The 19,260-nt window shown below is 40.3% G+C and overlaps 1 non-coding gene across 1 annotated transcript; it reads left to right on the forward strand.

Moving 5' to 3' along the window:
* Positions 1-7,274: 7,274 nt before the first annotated feature.
* Positions 7,275-7,407, forward strand: LOC125999762 (small nucleolar RNA SNORA51). The gene has a single exon (XR_007492233.1). It is a non-coding gene; the product is annotated as a small nucleolar RNA SNORA51 (small nucleolar RNA).
* Positions 7,408-19,260: the final 11,853 nt, after the last annotated feature.

A 19,260-nucleotide genomic window follows, 5' to 3' on the forward strand; every position in this document is an offset into this window, starting at 1 on the left:
TCACTCATCTATGGGTTTTTAAGAAAAATGAAAGACATTCTTGCAATAATAATTTTCAGACACAAAAGAGAAAAGAGCTGGAAGTTCCAGCTCACCTCAGGAAGCTCACCACAAAGAGTGATGAGTTTAGTTAGAGAAATAACTACATTTTGAACTGTCCTAATATTGAGAATGTATGAGGGAAATGCAGAGCCTGTTTAGATTACAGGTGGGGGTCGGGTGGGGAGGAGGAAGATTTGGGACATGGGTGATGGGAATGTTACACTGGTGATGGGTGGTGTTCCTTTTATTACTGAAACCCAAACACAATCATGTATGTAATCAAGGTGTTTAAATAAAAAAATATTTGAATATAAAAAAAATCAAATAAGCCGAAAATTGTTGGAATCCTTCTAGAGTCTCTCAACCTCAGTTTGAGAGAGCACAGGAAAAAAGGAATTTAAACACCAAAACAATAAAAAAAAAATCAAATAAAATATCCAGTGAGCACTACAGCAATAAAGACAAGCACCACATAATAGTCTTGGTCCTGAAATAATACCATGCCAGGGCGCAAAATGAAAGAAAAATATAAATAAAATAAAATAATATTGGAGACATGAACTTCAATATCTACACCAAAATAAAGAAGTCAAAATAAATAAATAAATAGACAAATAGATAAAAAGATTATTTTGTGCTTTTTTTCCTGCATAGGCACAGTAAATATTGGTGTCATTAAAGAGGGAATTCCCTTGGCCTAGGAGATACAGGGTTTTTCCACCCTTTAAGTATAGTCTCATGGGATTAACTATAGACTCCTTGCATGTTCATTTACTCTCCCTTTGGTGCTTTTGTGTTGTATGGAATACTTGTGCTTCATCATGGGTGGTAAAATCATACCTCTGTATCTAGAGATCTTGGTGTCTGCACAGGTCAAGGAATGGAGTTTATGATGAAGTCTTTCTATGTGGTTCTAGCAGTTCTGTTCCTTCAGTGTCATTTTAATCCATCTTCTGTAGTTGGTGGTCTTGGTCATTGCACTGCTCCTAGGATGGGGCCTGAAATAGTCTTTCGTTATGTTTCCAGAAGACCCATTCAGTTGCAGTTGTCTCAGTCAGAATTCTGGAATTGTTGTACAGATCGTAGACCAAAACCTAGGCTAGAGCTTATTTTATTGGTTCCATGATGCGTAATGTCTAGTCATGGTTGTAACAACCAGTCACCTGTAGATAGCGATCTTGGCTTTTGCACAAATCAAAGGGTGACAAGTCTTCTGGTTTTGTCTTATCATTGGCTGGTGAGGTAGGACAACCTGCTCTTAGATCAAGTTGTTCCCATTTCCTTGTTGTCAATATATCATTTTAGAACTGGCACATGTTGATGTCAGAGCAGTATTAAGGATGCCCCGGAGGGGATTTGATTCTTGGAGCTATTGTGGAGAACTGTGTTGTTTCTATGTCTGGGATCCAGGAGTCAAGGCTGGACTGTCAGTGTCTAATTCCCTGGGGTCTAAGTTGGGTCCACATGACATATGTTCAAGGTGGGAGATGCCTCTGTGTTGTAAAAAAAGTATGAGTTCTTATTCCTAGTAGATAAGATCTTGTTTTTATATGTAAAATTTCCCTCCTTTTTAATATGCTTTTGCAGTAAGAAATGGCACTACAGTATATTGCTGGTGCATTTGGAGGTGGAAATAGAAGAAAACAGAAACAAGACAAAAAATAAAAATATATGTGCTCACATATATAAAGAAAAAAAATTTTTTTAAAATAAATGAAAAACTAATTAAAGGAACAAAGTGATGCAGGATATTACCTTACATTTGGAGAAAAACAGGTTAAAAGGTAGTGTTATATAGGTCTTATACTTATGATGAAAGTATAGGCTTCCCCATTGTCTTTTGAAATTTTCTTGTGGGGTGTGGGATCCAGGGAGCCTTTTCGTTACACACCCTGGCCTTCCTGAGATTGAAAAAAGATTTGCAGCAGGGAGGTCTTGGGTAGAGTTCTTGCAGTGGGGATCATTTTGGAACCAAGTCCGGTATTAAGTCACAATCCACGTTAGGGAGAGGTGATAAGGAGGGCCACACAGCATGAGTCAGTAGGGGTATTGGTTGTATTTTCTGCCAGGAATGAGGTGTGGGTTTGAGTGGGTGTCTCTTCTCTTGGTTGCTGGGTACTGGTTCATTGGGGTAGGAGGTTGGTCTTGATGCCTAATGGATTAAGAACTAAGGGTGAAGAGTTTTAATAAGGTGGGAAATCGGGGATGGGATTGAGAGGTGAAGGGATAGTTGGATTTCTGAAGGAGGGCGGGGGATAGTATACAAGAGGGGCTATACAGGCTATAGGTATGGGTTGTTTATAATTTCGGATTGGCTCTCAAGGAGGATTCCTATCTCTGTGTGCTCCTGCCCACATATAAACATATAGAAGTTAGCTTAAGTATATATTAATGAAAAAAGGTGGGGAGAGCAAGAGATAAGCTGAGTACAGAAAGATAGGTAAATATGTAAACATGTAAGGTAAAGAAAGTAATAGATCAACTTTTGGATACATATAGGTTTCGCAACTCGAGTACTAAACATTGTGTTAGTGAGGTCTATCTATATAGGTGTTTACCCTTTGCAGTATTGTCCGCAGCTCCTTATATATCAGGTTTCCTTTTCTATAGAGATGGTTACCGTGTGGTTTTTATTTGACATGGATTGAATTGATGATAATGAGGAAAAGATAGAAGAGGGAGAAAAGAGATAAAAAAGAAGTAGTGAGAAGGGATAAAAAAGAGCAAGGAACTGTTAGTTTACTTGAATGTGTTCTATGAGTAGGCCCTATAGTATAAGTCTGTAGGTCACAGTTGCTTCTTCTGTGGTCTGGCTGGTCCCTTGCTTCAGGTTCTAATAGAGGGGATAACATAGAGATAAAGGGTATGTTAAAGTGTTTTATCAAGACATTTTCATAATGCAAGCTGAGAATGGAATCTCATGTGACTGAGCACCGATGTGACACCTTAGGTTGTTCACCCTTTGTATCCAAGAACTCCTATGGACAGAAAAACTGAGAGGTTATTTTAAATATAGTAAGGTTAAGGCATTAAAATATATTGTTTTGAAACGCTTCCCTTGGAGTCAGTAATTTCTCATCTTAATTTTTACCTGTAATCCTGTATTAGATCCCTAAGAAATTATTATGGGCCTTTGTAGTAAAAGGCTGATTACATACCTGTTCTCTCTACACTGCTGTTTGTGCTGTTGCTGGGTTCTTAATGGAATAATGTGTAGTCGGGCTTTGTGTTGTTCCTATTCCATTTGTTTTGGACACTACTCCCCAGTATATGTTGATTATTACAGTGTTTGGAGATTCTATCCTGTTAAACCCTGTTATTTGATCATGGAGTATTAGTTGTTTATATTGTGTATATTCTACATACTTCAGAATAGTGCTATCATTCTGTGTTTATCTTTCACCTTCTGGCTTACTTCATTTAACATAATATTTTCTATGTCCATCCAAATTGCTGCAAAGTCTATGACTGCATCATTTCTAACCACCATGTAGTATTCCATTGTGTATAGATACCACATCTTAATGATCCACTCATATGTTGTTGGACATAGAGGTTGGTTCCAAGACTTGGCTATTATACTGAGTGTTGTGATAAATAGTGGCGTGCAGACATACTTTGGGATGCATGTCCTTCCGACTTGGGGGTAGATACCTTGGAGAGCAATTGCTGGATCAAATGGCAGCTCCATTCTGAGTTCCTTGAGCACTCTCCAGACGGTTTCCCATTGGGGTTGTACTAGGGGGCATTCCCACCAGCAGTAGATGAGAGTTCCATTTATACTGCATCCCCACCAACAGTGATTGTTCCTGTTATTTTTGATGTGAGCCATCAGCACTGGCCCCATTATTCTCTTGATTTGGATTTCCCTAATTATTAGTGAAGGTGATCATGTTTTCATGTGTTTGTTGGCCATCTTTCTGTCTTCCTCAGAGAAATGTCTATTCATTTCATCTCCCCATTTTTCTATGGCTTTATTTGGTTTTGGGGGGCTCAGCTTTTGGAGTGCTTTGTATATTCTGGGTATCAGCACTTTATCTGACGTGTTGAGTGCAAAGACATTTTCCCATTCACTTAACAGTCTTCTTGTTTTAAGTAGTGTTTCTTTCGCCATGCAGAAGCTTTTTAGTTTGATATAGTCCCATTTGTTTATGTTTGATGCTAAAGTTCTTGTCATTGGTGCTCCATCCTCGAAGACTTTTTTGATATATAGGTCTTCAAGTGTTCTGCCTATTTTCCTCAATAAACTTTATAGATTTTGGATGATTTCAAGGTCTTTAATCCATTTTGAGTTAACTTTTGTATAAGGAGTGAGATATGGGTCAATTTTCAATTTCTTACATGTGGTTTTCCAGTTGTACCAACACTATTTGCTGAAGAGACTTTTTTGTTTCATTTTAAGTTCTTGGCTCTTTTGTCAAATATTAGTTGAATGTATAACTGGGGATTTATATCCGGAAATTCTGTTCTAAGCCACTGGTCTGAGGCTCTGTCTTTGTTCCAGTACCATGCTGTTTTGATCACCATGGCTATATTGTACAACTTCAGGTTAGGTAAAGATATGCCACCCAGTTTCTTGTTTTTCAGTATGTGTTTGGCTATCCTGGGTTTTTTGTGGTTCCAGATGAATTTTATGATTGATTGTTCTAGGTCTTTAAAGAATGATGTCTAAATTTGGATAGGGGTGCATTGAATCTATATAGGATTTGGGTAGGATAGTCATTTTGACTATGTTGTTTCCACCTACCCATGAGCATGGTATGTTCTTCCATTTCCTTAGATCCTCTTTAATTTCTTTCGGAAGTGTTTTGAAGTTTCTGTGGTATAGGTCCTTCACTTACCTTGTAAGGTTGATTCCTAGATACTTAATAGTTTTTGATACTATTTTAAATGGAATTGTGTTCTTTATATCTCTCTCCTCTACTTCGTTATTTTTATAGAGAAATGTTACTGTCTTTTGTGTATTGACTTTGTATCCAGCCACTTTGCTGTATTGGTTAATTGTTTCTAGGAGTTTTACTGCGAACTCTTTAGGGTTATTGATATATATCACCATATCATCTGCATAAAGAGGTAGCTTGAGTTCCTCTTTCCTAATTTATATTACTTTGATTCCCTTCTCTTGTCGGATTGCTATTGCTAGGACTTCTAAGATTGCATTGAATTAGAGTGGAGGGAGTGGACAGCTTGTCTAGCTCCTGACCTATGTGGAAATTCTTTCAGTTTTTCTCCATTAAAGATAATGTTGGCTGTGGGCTTTTCACAGATAGCTGCAAATATGTTGAGGAAGGTTCCTTCTAATTCTATTTTGCTGAGAGTTTTCAACATGAACGAATGTTGGACTTTGTCAAACACCTTCTCTGCATCGAATGATATGATCATGTGGTTTTTGTCTTTCCTGTTGTTAATGTGGTGTATGATGTTGATTAATTTGTATATGTTGAACCAACCTTGCATTCCTGGCATGAAACACCTTGGTCATGTTGCATAATCTTTTTATGTAGTGCTGGATTCTCTTTGCTAAAATTTTGTTGAGTATTTTTTGCATCTATGTTCATCAGTGAGATTGGTCTGTAGTTTTCTTTCTTGGTGGTGTCTTTGCCATCTTTGAAAATGAGTCTGATATTAGCCTCATAAAAGGAGAAATTTATTTGGAACAAAAAACACCCACGAATAGCTAAAGCAATACTTCGGAAAAGGAATATGGGAAGTATTATTTACCCCAAGTTTAAACTGTATTACAAAGCAATAGTTATCAAAAAGCAGCATGGTATTGGAATAAAGACACCCCCTCAGATGAGTGGAACAGACTTGAGTACTCAGAGAATGTTCCCCAGACATACAATTACCTAATTTTGATAAATGTGCAAGAAATCCTAAATGAAACAAAGAAGGCCTCTTCAATATGTGGTATTTGCACAACTGGCTAGCCACTTGTACAAAAGCTAACTTAGACCTCCAGTTAACATCATATACAAAGGTAAAATCCAAATGGATTAAAGACCTAGATATCAGACTTGAAACCATAAAGTACATAGAAAAATATGTAGGTAAAACACTTTATGACATTGAGACTAAAGTTATCTTTAAAGAGAAAACAGTACACTCCAACAAGTGAAATCAGAAAGGTGAGAAGCTTCTGCACCTCAAAGAAAATAGTGCCCAGAATACAAGAGCCATCCACTGAGAGGTAGAAACTATTCACCCAATAACCATCAGATAAGGGGTTAATATCCAAAATATACAAGTCACTGACAGAATTTTACAAGAAAAAACATCTAACCCCATCAAAAATGGGGAGAAGTAATGAACAGACACTTTGACAAAGAAGAAATACAAATGGCTAAAAGACACATAAAAATGCTCCACATCACTAATCATCAGGGAGATGCAAATCAAAACAACTATGAAGTACCATCTCATGCCACAGAGATTGGCACACATCAGAAAGAATGAGAACAAGCTGTGATGGCAGGGATGTGGAGAGAAAGGAACTCTTATTCACTGCTGGTGGGAATGTCGTCCGGTCCAGCATTTGTGAAAAGCGATATAGAGATTTCTCCAAAAGCTGGAAGTTCAGCTCCCATACAATCCAGCTGTACCATTCCTAGGAATATATCCTAGGAACACAAAATATAATACAAAAATCCTTTTCTCACACCTATATTCATTGCAGCATTGTTTACAATAGCCAGACTCTGGAAAAAGCCTAGATGCCCCTCAATAAATAAATGGTTAAAGAAACTATGGTACATATATATAATGGAATATTATGCAGCCATTAGAAGAGACGAAGTCATGAAATTTTCCTATACATCGATGTATATGGAATCTATTATGCTGAGTGAAATAAGTCAGAGGGAGAGAGATAAACAAAGGTCTCATCATCTATGGGTTTTGAGAAAAATGAAAAACATTTGTGTAACAATTCTCAGGGGCAAAAAAGAGGAGGACTAGAGGTTCCAGCTTCTGACATGAAGCTCACCACAGGGATCATTTAGTGCAGTCACAGAAATAATTACACTGAGAACTATCGTAACAAAATCTGACTGAATGAGGAAAGTAGAAAGCCTGTCTAGAACAGGCCAGTGTGTGGTGGGGAGGAAGGACACTTGGGATATGTATCATGGGAATGTTGCACTGGTAAAGGATTATATATATACATACATACATACATACATACATACATACATACATATATATATATATAATTAAAAGAAAAGAAAAGATAAGGCCTCCCAATTCTTACCACAGGCTGTGTTCTTTATACTGACTATATAGAAAGAGGAGGTACAGTAAATGCACCCAATATACAGCTCAACCCAGGCCCTTTGCCTAGTCTGTATTGCGAATTGGGGGACAAAAATAAATAAAAGGTGTTGGGGAGGATTCCTGTCTTTTCAATGGTTTGGAAGAGCCTGTGGACAATGGTAGTAAGTCTTCTCAAAGTGTTTGATACAATTCACCTGTAAAGCCATCTGGACCTGGACTTTTGTTCTTAGGGAGTTTCTTTTTTTCCATTTCAACTTTTATTAGTATGCAGGAATTTAAATATGTTTGCTTTAAATATCAAGAAACTACTGATAGAAATAACAGTTGAAGGGATAGATCCACACTAAAAAAATTCAGCCTCCTGCTTATTCTTTTTGTTTCTTTTTTATATATATTTTATTTAAACACCTTGATTACATAAATTATTGTGTTTGGGTTTCAGTCATGGAAAGAACACCACCATCACCAGTGCAACATTCCGATCACCAATGTCCCAAATATCCCTCCTCCCCACCCAACCCCTGCCTGTACTCTAGACAGGCTTTCGATTTAGTTCAAAATGTAGTTATTTCTCTAACTAAACTCATTACTCTTTGTGGTGAGCTTTATGAGGTGAGCTGTAACTTCCAGCCCTTCTCTCTTTTGTGTCTGAAAATTATTATTGCAAGAATGTCTTTCATTTTTCTTAAAACCCATAGATGAGTGAGACCATTATGCATTTTTCTCTCCCTCTGACTTATTTCACTCAGCATAATAGATTGCATGTACATCCATGTATAGGTATATTTCATGACTTCATCTCTCCTGACAGCTGCATAATATATCCATTGTTTATATGTACCACATTTTCTTTAGCCATTCATCTGTTAAAGGGCATCTTGGTTGTTTCCAGAGTCTTGCTATGGTAAATAGTGCTGCAATGAATATAGGTGTAAGGAAGGGGTTTTTGTATTGTATTTTTGTGTTCCTCGGGTATATTCCTAGGAGTGGTATAGCTGGATCATATGAGAGCTTGATTGCCAGTTTTTGGAGGAATCTCCAAATCGCTTTCCATAAAGGTTGAACTAGACGGCATTCCCACCAGCAGTGGATAAATGTTCCTTTCTCTCTACATCCCCGCCAACACTGCTTGTTCTCATTTTTTGTGATGCGTGCCAATCTCTGTGGTGTGAGATGGTATCTCATCGTTGTTTTGATTTGCATCTCCCTGATGATTAGTGATGTGGAGCATTTTTTCATGTGTCTTTTGGCCATTTCTATTGTTTCTTTGTCAAAGTGACTGTTCATTTCTTCTCCCCATTTTTTGATGGGATTAGATGTTTTTTTTTATTGTAAAGTTCTGTCAGTGCCTTGTATATTTTGGAGATTAGCCCCTTATCTGATGAGTATTTGGTGAATAGTTTCTCCCACTCAGTGGGTGGCTCTTGTATCTTGGGCACTATTTCCTTTGAGGTGCAGAAGCTTTTCAGCATTATATATTCCCATCTGTTAATCTCTGCTTTCACTTGCTTGGAGAGTGCAGTTTCCTCCTTGAAGATACCTGTAGTCTCAATGTCCTGGAGTGTTTTGCCTATGTGTTGTTCTATATATCTTATGGTTTCGGTCTGATATCGAAGTCTTTCATCCATTTGGATTTTACCTTTGTACATGATCTTAACTGGGGGTCTAAGTTCAATTTTTTGCAAGTGGCTATCCAGTTGTGCCAACACCACTTGTTGAAGAGGCTTTCTTTCCTCCATTTAGGATTTCTTACTCCTTTATCAAAAATTAGGTGATTGTATGTTTGGGGTACATTCTCTGAGTATTGAAGCCTATTCAACTGATCTGAGGGCCAGTCTTTATTCCAATACCATGCTTTTTGATAACTATTGCTTTGTAGTAAAGTTTAAAGATGGGGAAAGTAATTCCTCCCATAGTCTTTTTCCCAATGACTGCTTTAGCTATTCTAGGGTGTTTATTGTTCCAAATGAATTTCAAAAGTGCCTGATCCACTTCTTTGAATAATGTCATGGGTATCTTTAGAGGGATCGCATTAAATCTGTACAATGCTTTGGGGAGTATTGCAATTTCAATGATGTTAATACTGCTTATCCATGAGCAGGGTATGTGCTTCCATTTCTGCATGTCCTCTCTTATTTCTTGGAGCAGAGTTTTATCGTTTTCTTTGTATAGGTTCTTCACATTTCACATTTTTTGTTTTGTTTTGTTTTGTTTTTCTGGCCACACCCGTTTGATGCTCAGGGGTTACTCCTGGCTAAGCGCTCATAAATGGCCATTTGCTTGGGGGACCATATGAGACACTGGGGTATCGAACCACGGTCTTTCTTTGGCTAGATCTTGCAAGGCAGACATCTTACCTCTAGTGCCACCTCGCCGGCCCTGTCCTTCACATATTTAGTCATGTTGATTCCAAGATCTTTGAGTTTGTGTGGCACTGTTGTGAATGGGGTTGTTTTCTTAATGTCCATTTCTTCCTTATTACTATTGGTGTATAGAAAGGCCATTGATTTTTGTGTGTTAATTTTGTAGCCTGCCACCATGCTATATGAGTCTATTGTTTCTAGAAGCTTTTTGGTAGAGTCTTTAGGGTTTTCTCAGTAGAGTATCATGTCATCTGCAAACAGTGAAAGCTTGACTTCTTCCTTTCCTATCTGGATTCACTTGATATATTTTTCTTGCCTAATCGCTATAGCGAGTACTTCCAGTGCTATGTTGAATAGGAGTGGTGAGAGAGGACAGCCTTGTCTTGTGCCAGAATTTAGAGGGAAGGCTTTTAGTTTTTTTCCATTGAGAATAATATTTGCCACTGGCTTGTGGTAGATGGACTTAACTATATTGAAAAAGATTTCTTCCATTCCCATCTTGCTGAGAGTTTTGATCAAGAATGGGTGTTGGACCTTATCAAATGCTTTCTCTGCATCTTTTTATATGATCATGTGATTTTTATTTTTCTTGTTGTTAATGTTCTATATTATGTTGATATATTTATCTATATTAAACCATCCTTGTATTCCTGGGATGAAACCTACTTGATCGTAGTGGATGATCTTCTTATTGAGGCATTGAATCCTATTTGCCATGATTTTGTTGAGGATATTTGCATTTGTGTTCATCAGCGATATTGGTCTTCAATTATCTTTTTTTGTAGCACCTCTGTCTTAGTTAGGTATCAACTTCATGTTGGCTTCATAAAAGCTACTTGGAAGTGTTCCTGTTTTTTTTTATTTCATAAAAGAGTCTTGCCAGGATTGGTAGTAGTTCCTCTTGAAATGTTTGAAAGAATTCATTATTGAATTTATCTGGGCCTGGGCTTTTTTTTTTTGGGCAGATATTTTGGGGCAGACAACATAAGTCCCACCTCAGGATCTGTGCAGATACTGAGACCTCTAAACATAGAGCAGAAGTCTTCCACACACCCAAAAAAAAAACAAAAACAAAAACACCATCGGGAAAGTAAAGGATCCTGATCATGAGCAAAGTCTAGAGTTGATCCCATGACAGTATGCTCCAAGGACAGAGAAACCCCATATCTCTTAGGCCAAGTGAATTCCTTTTCGAATGACCCCAATATTTACTGTGCCAGGACAGGAGGGAAAAAACAAATACAAAAAGCACTAAATCTTGGTTATTTTTTATATAAATATATATTACCTTTATTTATTATTGTTATTATTATTTTTGATTTATTTATCTATTTTGGTCGATTTTTCTGTTTGGGTGCGATTATTGAAAGTGTTGTCCCCAATTATATATATTTTTTCTTTCTTCCTTTCTTCTCTTTCGTTATGTGCTATACCATGTTTCTTAATTCAAGACCATGGCATGATTTTTGTTTGTTTGTTTTAGTTTTTTTGTTGGTTTGTTTGTTTTGTCTGTTCTTTGAGGTGCTTATCGATATAGCTGGAGCCCTCAATTCATGGGAGGACTGCCCTGGTTTGTCTCTAAGGAGGCGAGATTGGGGAAAAGGTGACTGGGCTGCTAAAGCAGTCCACATGATCTGTGGTGGTTATACATTGAAAATGTACCTCATTATATCTGCTTTTGCTTTTCTTGGGCAGCCCTGTCAGCCAACCCACCAGCTGTTAAGCAGTTTACAAGTAAATGAAATTTTTTTTGTTGTGGGGTTTTGTTTTTTTTATATTTTATATTACATTTTGTTTAAAGTCCTATGAATGTATATGTGTGATTAAAATGGCTTTTTCTGTTTGAAAAAAAAACCATTACAAAAAAAGTAAAATAAAAATAAAATAAACCTTGAAGGGGGAATTGCACAAAAAATATATTTGATTAATGTCTTAATTTCCTCAATCATTATGGAGGTATTTAGATATGCTAAATCCTCTTCTTTCAACCGTGGAAGATTATAAGAGTCCAAGAATTTATCCATTTCTTCCAGGTTCTCATTGTTAGTGGCATAGATTTTCTCAAAGTAGTTTCTGATTATCCTTTGAATCTCTACCGTATCAGTAGTGATCTCTCTTTTTTAATTCCTAATATGAGTTATAAAGTTTCTCTCTCTCTTCCTTTGTTAGTTTTGAAAGTGATTTATCGAGGGCCAGGCGGTGGTGCTAAATGTAAGGTGCCTGCCTTGCCTGAGCTAGCCTTGAACGGACCGCGGTTCGATCCCCCGGTGTCCCATATGGTCCCCCATGCCAGGAGCAACTTCTGAGCACATAGCCAGGAGTAACCCCTGAGTGTTACCGGGTGTGGCCCCCCAAAAAAAAAAAAAAAAAAAAGAAAGTGATTTATCCATCTTGTTTATTCTTTCAAAGAACCAACTTCAGCTTTCGTTGATATTTTGGATTTTTTTTTTTTTTTGGTTTTCACTTAGTTGATTTCTCCTCTTAGCTTTGTTATTTTCTTCTGTCTCCCTATTTTTGGTTCCTTTTGTTGAGCACTTTCTAATTCTATGAGTTGCATCATTAAGCTATTCAGGTATGCTTCTTCTTTCTTGATGTGTGCTTGCAAAGCTATAAATTTTCCTCTGAGTACCGTTTTTGCTGTGTCCCATAGGTTCTGATAGTTTGTGTCTCTATTGTCATTTGTTTCCAGGAAGGTTTTGATTTCCTCTAGGACCCACTGGTTATTAATTACTAGGCTGTTTAACTTTCAGGTATTAAAGTTTTTCTTCTGTGTCCCTTTGAGTTCAACTATAATTTCAGTGCCTTGTGGTCAGCGAAGTTAGTCTTCAAAATTTCTATCCTCTTGATATTATGGAGATATGTTTTATGTGCTAGCATGTAGTGTATCCTGGAGAATGTCCCATGTACATTGGAGAAAAATGTGTATCCAGTTTTTGGGCATGGGGTGTCATATATATATCTAATAGGTCTCTTTCTTTCATTTCTATTCTCAGGTCTAGTATATTCTTGTTGGGTTTCAGACTGGTTGACCTATCAAGTGTTGAGAATGCCATGTTGAGGTCCCACAATTATTGTGTTGTTACTGATATTATTTTTCAGTTTTGTCAACAATTGTATTAAATATTTTTCTGGATGCTCATAGATGCATATGTGTTTAGGAGAGTGATTTTGTCCTGCTGTACGTACCCCTTGATTAATAAAAAATGTCCATCTTTGTCCCTTATAACTTTCCTGAGTATAAAGTTTGCATCATCTGATAATAGGATGGCCACTCCAGCTTTTTATGGGTATTGTTTGCTTTGATGATTTTCCTTCAGCCTTTTATTTTGAGTCTATGTTTTTTCTGACTATTCAGATACGTTTCTTGTAGGCAGCTGATGGTTGGATTGAGTTTTTTGATCCATTTAGCCACTCTGTGTCTCTTAACTGGTGCATTTAGTCCATTGACATTGAGAGAAAGAATTGTCCTGGGAGTTAGTGCCATCTTTATATCAAAGTTTGGTGTGTCTGTTGATCAGTCTTGTCTTAAAGTAGGCCGTTCAGTTTTTCTTTTAAGAATGGTTTGGGTCAGGAAAGTTTCTGAGCTGTTGTTTGTCTGTGAAACTATGTATTGTTCCTTCAAACCTGAAATTGAGTTTTGCTGGGTGCAGTATTCTAGGAGAAGCATTTATTTCATTGAGTTTTGTCCCTATGCCCCACCACTGCCTTCTGGCCTTGAGTGTTTTTGTGACAGTTCTGCGGTAAATCTCAAGGATATTCCCTTGAATGTAATTTCTCTTTTTGATCTTGCTGCATTCAGAATTCTGTCTCTATCTGTGGGATTCGTCATTGTGACTAGGATGTGTCTTGGGGTGTTTTTTCTGGGATCTCTTTGAGTTGGTATTCTTCGGGCATGCAAGATTTGATTGCATGTTCTCTTTAGCTCTGGTAGTTTCTCTTTAATGATGTTCTTGACCGTTAATTCTTCCTGGAGGTTTTCTTCCCGTGTCTCTGGGACTCCAATGATTCTTAAGTTGTTTCTGTTGAGCTTATCATAGTCTTTTATTTTCATTTGTTCACATTCTTTGTGTAATTTTTCCATTATTTAATCATTTCCTTTAAGGCTTTTTCCCAATCTCTTCTGCTGTATGGAGTTGTTATCCATCTCATTTTCTAGTGTATCAATTCTATCCTCATCTGCTGTTAACCTGTGGGAAACCTCATCCATTTTTTTTTCAATTCATCTACTGAGTTTTCCAGACCTGTTATTTGAATGGAAATTTCAGTTTGGAGTTTTTAAATTTCTATCTTCATATTCTCTGGATTCTTATTAGTGTTTTCTTCTATACATTCTTAGAGTTCAGAGAAGATCTTTCATATTGCGACTCTAAACTCCTTATCTGAGAGAATGACTAGATGGTTGGTCATGTTAAAATCATCAGACTTGCCATCTTCATTCTCTATGTCTGTCGCTGTCCTGCTTTGTTTCCACATTGTCACACTTGTATTGTGGGGTTTTCTAAGTATTGCAGTGATATTCTTTGGCTCCTCCCTTTAAGGCTGGAAAAACTCCTCCATGGAAGGCTAGCCGTCCTCTGATGAAGCCACACACACAGTAAATCAAGCCCTTAGGTGCCGCACAAAAGACAGACAGTTCAGAGAGATGTACCAGGCTTCAGCATTCCATCAGAGTTCAACCAGCTTCTCCGTTTCTGGGCAGAAAAACTCACGTCAAGGAAAGGCTAGCCGTCTGCAAATGGAGCCACACACAGGGAATCAGGCCCGTAGATGCCTCACAGAAGACAGACAGTTCAGAGAGATGTGCTAGGCTTCACCGTTCCATCAGAGTTCAACCAGCTCCTCCCATTCTGGGCAAAAAGTCAACTCCAGGGAAGGCAAGCCATCCACATATGAAGCCACACACACACACACACACACACACACACACACACACAAGAAATCAGGCCTGTAGATGCTGCACAGAAGACAGACAGTTCAGAGAACTGTGCAAGGCTTCAGAGTTCCATCAGAGTTCAACCAGCTCCTCCATTTTTGAGCCGAAAATATCACTTCCAGGAAAGGCTAGCCATCCACAGATGAAGCCACACACAGGAAATCAGGCGATTAGATGCCACACAGAAGACAGACAGTTCAGAGAGATGTGCCAGGCTTCAGCATTCCATCAGAGTTCAACCAGATCCACCATTTCTGGGCAGAAAAACTCACCTCCAGGGAAGGCTAGCCGTCCGCAGATGAAACCTCACACAGAAATCAGGCACGTAGAAGCCGCACAGTAGACAAAAAGTTCAGAGAGATGTGCCAGGCTTCAGCTTTCCATCAGGGTCCAAGAAGCTCCTCCCTTTCTGGGCATAAAAAAACACCTCCAGGGAAGGCTAGCGGTCTGCAGATGAAGCCACACACAGGAAATCAGGCCTGTTGATACCGCACAAAAGACAGACAGTTCAGAGAGATGTGCCAGGCTTCAGCATTTCATCAAAGTTCAACCAGCTCCTCCCTTTCTGGGCCAAAAACTCACCTCCAGGGAAGGCTAGCCATCCGCATATAAAGCCACAAACACACAAGAAAGCAGGTTCGTAGATGCCGTACAGAATATACACAGTTCAGAGAAGTGCCAGGCTTCAGCATTCCATCAGATTTCAACCAGCTCTTCCCTTTCTGGGCGGAAAAGCTCACCTCCAGAGAAGGCTAGCCATCCATAGATTATGCCCCACACACAGGAATTCAGGCCCGTATATGCTGCACAGAAGACAGACAGTTCAGAGAGATGAGTCAGGCTTCAGGATTCCATCAGGGTTCAATCAGCTCCTCCTTTTCTGTGCGGAAAAACTCAACTGCAGGGAAGGATAGCCATCTGCAAGTGTAGCCCCCACACAGAAAATCATGCCCGTAGATGCCACACAGAAGATAGAAAGTTCAGAGAGATGTGCCAGGCTTCAGTGTTCCATCAGAGTTCAACCAGCTCCTCCATTATGGGCAGAAAAACTCACCTACAGGGAAGGCTATCCCTCCGCAGATGAAGCCACACATACAGGAAATCAGGCCTGTAGATGCAGCACAGAAGACAGACAATTCAGAGAGTTGTGCAGGCTTCAGCTTTCCATCAGATTTCAACAAGCTCCTCCCTTGTTGGACAGAAAAACTCACCTACAGGGAAGGCTAGCCGTCCGCAGATGAAGCCACACACACAGGAAATCAGGATCGTAGATGCCGCACGGAAGACAGTTCATAGAGATGTGCCAGGCTTTAGCGTTCATTCAGAGTTCAACCAGCTCCTCCCTTTCTGTGCCAATAAACTCACCTCCAGGGAAGGCTAGCTATCTGCAAATGAAGCAACACGCACAGGATATCAGGCCTTTAGATGCCGCACAGAAGACAGACAGTTCAGAGTGATGTGCCGCCTTCAGTGTTCCATCAAGGTTCAACTAGCTCCTCCCTTTCTGGGTGGAAAAAGCACATCCAGGAAAGTATAGCCATCTGCAGATTAAGCCACACACGCAGAAAATCAAGCCTATAGATGCCGCACAGAAGACAGTTCAGTGAGTTGTGCCAGGCTTCAGCGTCACATCAGAGTTAAACCAACTCCTCCCATTATTGGCAGAAAATCTCACCACCAGGCAAGGCTAGCGTCTGCATATGAAGCCACACACACAGGAAATCAGGCCCTTAGATGCCGCACAGAAGACAGACAGTTCAGAGAAATGTTCCAGGATTCAGCGTTCCATCAGACTTCAACCAGCTCCTTTCATTCTGAGTAGAAAAACTCACCTCAAGGGAAGGCTAGCCACCCGCATATGAAGCCAAACACACAGAAAATCAGGCCTGTAGATGCCACACAGAAGACCTACATTTCAGAGAGTTGTGCCAGGCTTCACTGTTCCATCAGAGTTCAACCAGCTCCTCCCATTCTGAGTAGAAAAACTCAACTCCAGGGAAGGCTAGGCATCCGCATATGAAGCCACTCACACAAGAAATCAGGCCCGTAGATGCCGCACAGAAGACAGACAGTTCAGAAAAATGTGCCAGGCTTCTGCATTCCATCAGGGTTCAACCAGCTCCTCCCTTTCTGGGCCGAAAAACTCACCTCCAGGGAAGTCTAGCCATTCACAGAGAAGCCACACACACAGAAAATCAGGCCCGTAGATGTCACACAGAAGACAGACAGTTCAGAGAGATGTGCAGGTTTAGCTTTCCATCAGATATCAACCAGCTCCATCATTTCTGGGCGGAAGTATTCACCTCCAGGGAAGGCTAGCCATCCACAGATGAAGCCACACACACACTAAATCAGGCCCATAGATGCCGCACAGAAGACAGACAGTTCAAGTATGTGTCAAGCTTCAGTGTTCCATCAGAGTTCAACCAGATCCTCCCATTCTGGGTGGAATAACTCACTTCCAGGGAAGGCTAGCTGTCCGCAGATGAAGCCACAAACACAGAAAATTAGGCCCGTAGATGCTGAACAGAAGACAGACAGTTCAGATAGATGGCCCAACTTCAGTTTTCCATCAGAGTTCAACAAGCTCCTCACTTTCTGGGCAGAGGAACTCACCTCCAGGAAAGGATAGCTGTCCGCAAATGAAGCCACACTGACTGGAAATCAGGCCTGTAGATGCCGCACAGAAGACAGGCAGTTCAGAGTGTTGTGCCATGCTTCAGCGTTCATTTAGAATTCAACCAGCTCCTTCCTTTCTGGGTGGGAAAACTCACCTCCAGGGAAGGCTATTCCTCTGCAGATAAAGACACACACAGGAAATCAGGCCTGTAGATACCGCACAGAAGACAGACAGTTCAGAGAGAAGTGGCAGGCTTCAGCGTTCCATCAGAGTTCAACCAGCTCCTCCCATTCTGGGAGGAAAAAGTCACCTACAGGGAAGGCTAGTTGTCCGCAGATGAAGTCACGAACACAGGAAATCAGGCTTGTAGATGACGCACAGAAGACAGACAGTTCAGAGAGATTTGCCAGGCTTCAGCATTCCATCAAATTTCAACCAGATCCTCCCTTTCTGGGCAAAAAAAACTCAATGCTAGGGAAGGCTAGCCGTCTACAGATAAAGCCACACACAGGAATTCAGGCCTGTAGATGCTGCACCGAAGACAGACAGTTCAGGGAGATGTTCCAGGCTTCAGCGTTCCATCAGAGTTCAACAATCTCTTCCCTTTCTGGGCTGAAAAACTCACCTCCAGGGAAGGTTAGCCGTCCACAGATGAAGCCACACACACAATAAATCAGGCCTGTAGATGCCACACAGAAGACAGACAGTTCATAGAGATGTGCCATGCTTCAGGGTTCCATCAAATGCTGCACAAAAGACAGAGTGTTGTGCCGGCTTCAGTGTTCCATCAGGGTTCAACTAGCTCCTCCCTTTCTGGGTGGAAAAACTCACATCCAGGAAAGGCTAGCTGTCCGCAGACAAAACCACACACACAGGAAATCAGGCCCGTAGATCCGGAAGAAGACAGACAATTCAGAGAGATGTGCCAGGCTTCAGTGTTCCATCAGAGTTCAACCAGCTTCTCCGTTTCTGGGCAGAAAAAATCACCTCAAAGGAAGGCTAGCCGTCCGCATATGAAGCCACACACACAGAATATCAGGCCCGTAGATGCCACACAGAAGACATACAGTTCAGAGAGTTGTGCCAGGCTTCAGCGTCACATCAGAGTTCAACCAGCTCCTCTCATTCTTGGCACGAAAACTCATGTCCAGAGAAGGCTAGCTACCTGCATATGAAGCCACACACACAAGAAATCAGGCCCGTAGATGCCGCACAGAAGACAGACAGTTCAGAGAGTTGTGCCAGGCTTCACTGTTCCATAAGACTTCAACCAACTCCTCTGATTCTGGGCAGAAAAACTCACCTCCAGGTAAGGCTAGCCGTCCTCATATGAAGCCCCACACACAGGAATCAGGCACATAGATGCTGCATAGAAGACAGACAGTTCAGAGAGATGTGCCAGACTTCAGTGTTCCACCAGAGTTCAACCAGCTCCTTCTTTACTGGGTGGAAAAACTCACCTCCAAAGAAGACTAAGCATCCGTAGGTGAAGCCACCACACAGGAAATCAGGCCCGTAGATGCTGCACAGAAGACAGACAGTTCAGAGAAATGTGCAGGCTTCAGTGTTCTATCAGAGTTCAACAAACTCCTCCATTTCTGAGCGAAAAAACTCACCTCCAGGTAAGGCTTGCCGTCCGCATATGAAGTCACACACAAAATAAATCAGGCCCTTGGATGCCGCACAGAGGACAGATAGTTCAAAGAAAAGTGTCAGGCTTCAGTGTTCCATCAGATTTCAACCAGCTCCTCCCTTTCTGCGCAGAAAAACTCACCTCCAGGAATTTATAGCCGTCTGCAGATGAAGCCACACACAATGGAAACATGCCCGTAGATTCCACACAGCAGACAGAAAGTTTAGAGAGATGTTCCGGCTTCAGCGTTCCATCAGAGTTCAACCAGCACCTCTTTTTCTGGGTGGAAAAACTCACCTCCAGGGAAGGCTAGCCATCTGCAGAGAAGCCACACACACAGGAAATCAGGCCCATAGATGCAGCACAGAAGACAGACAGTTCAGAGAGATGTGCCAGA

This window comes from Suncus etruscus, chromosome X (assembly GCF_024139225.1).
Source record: "Suncus etruscus isolate mSunEtr1 chromosome X, mSunEtr1.pri.cur, whole genome shotgun sequence".
NCBI lineage: Eukaryota > Metazoa > Chordata > Mammalia > Eulipotyphla > Soricidae > Suncus > Suncus etruscus.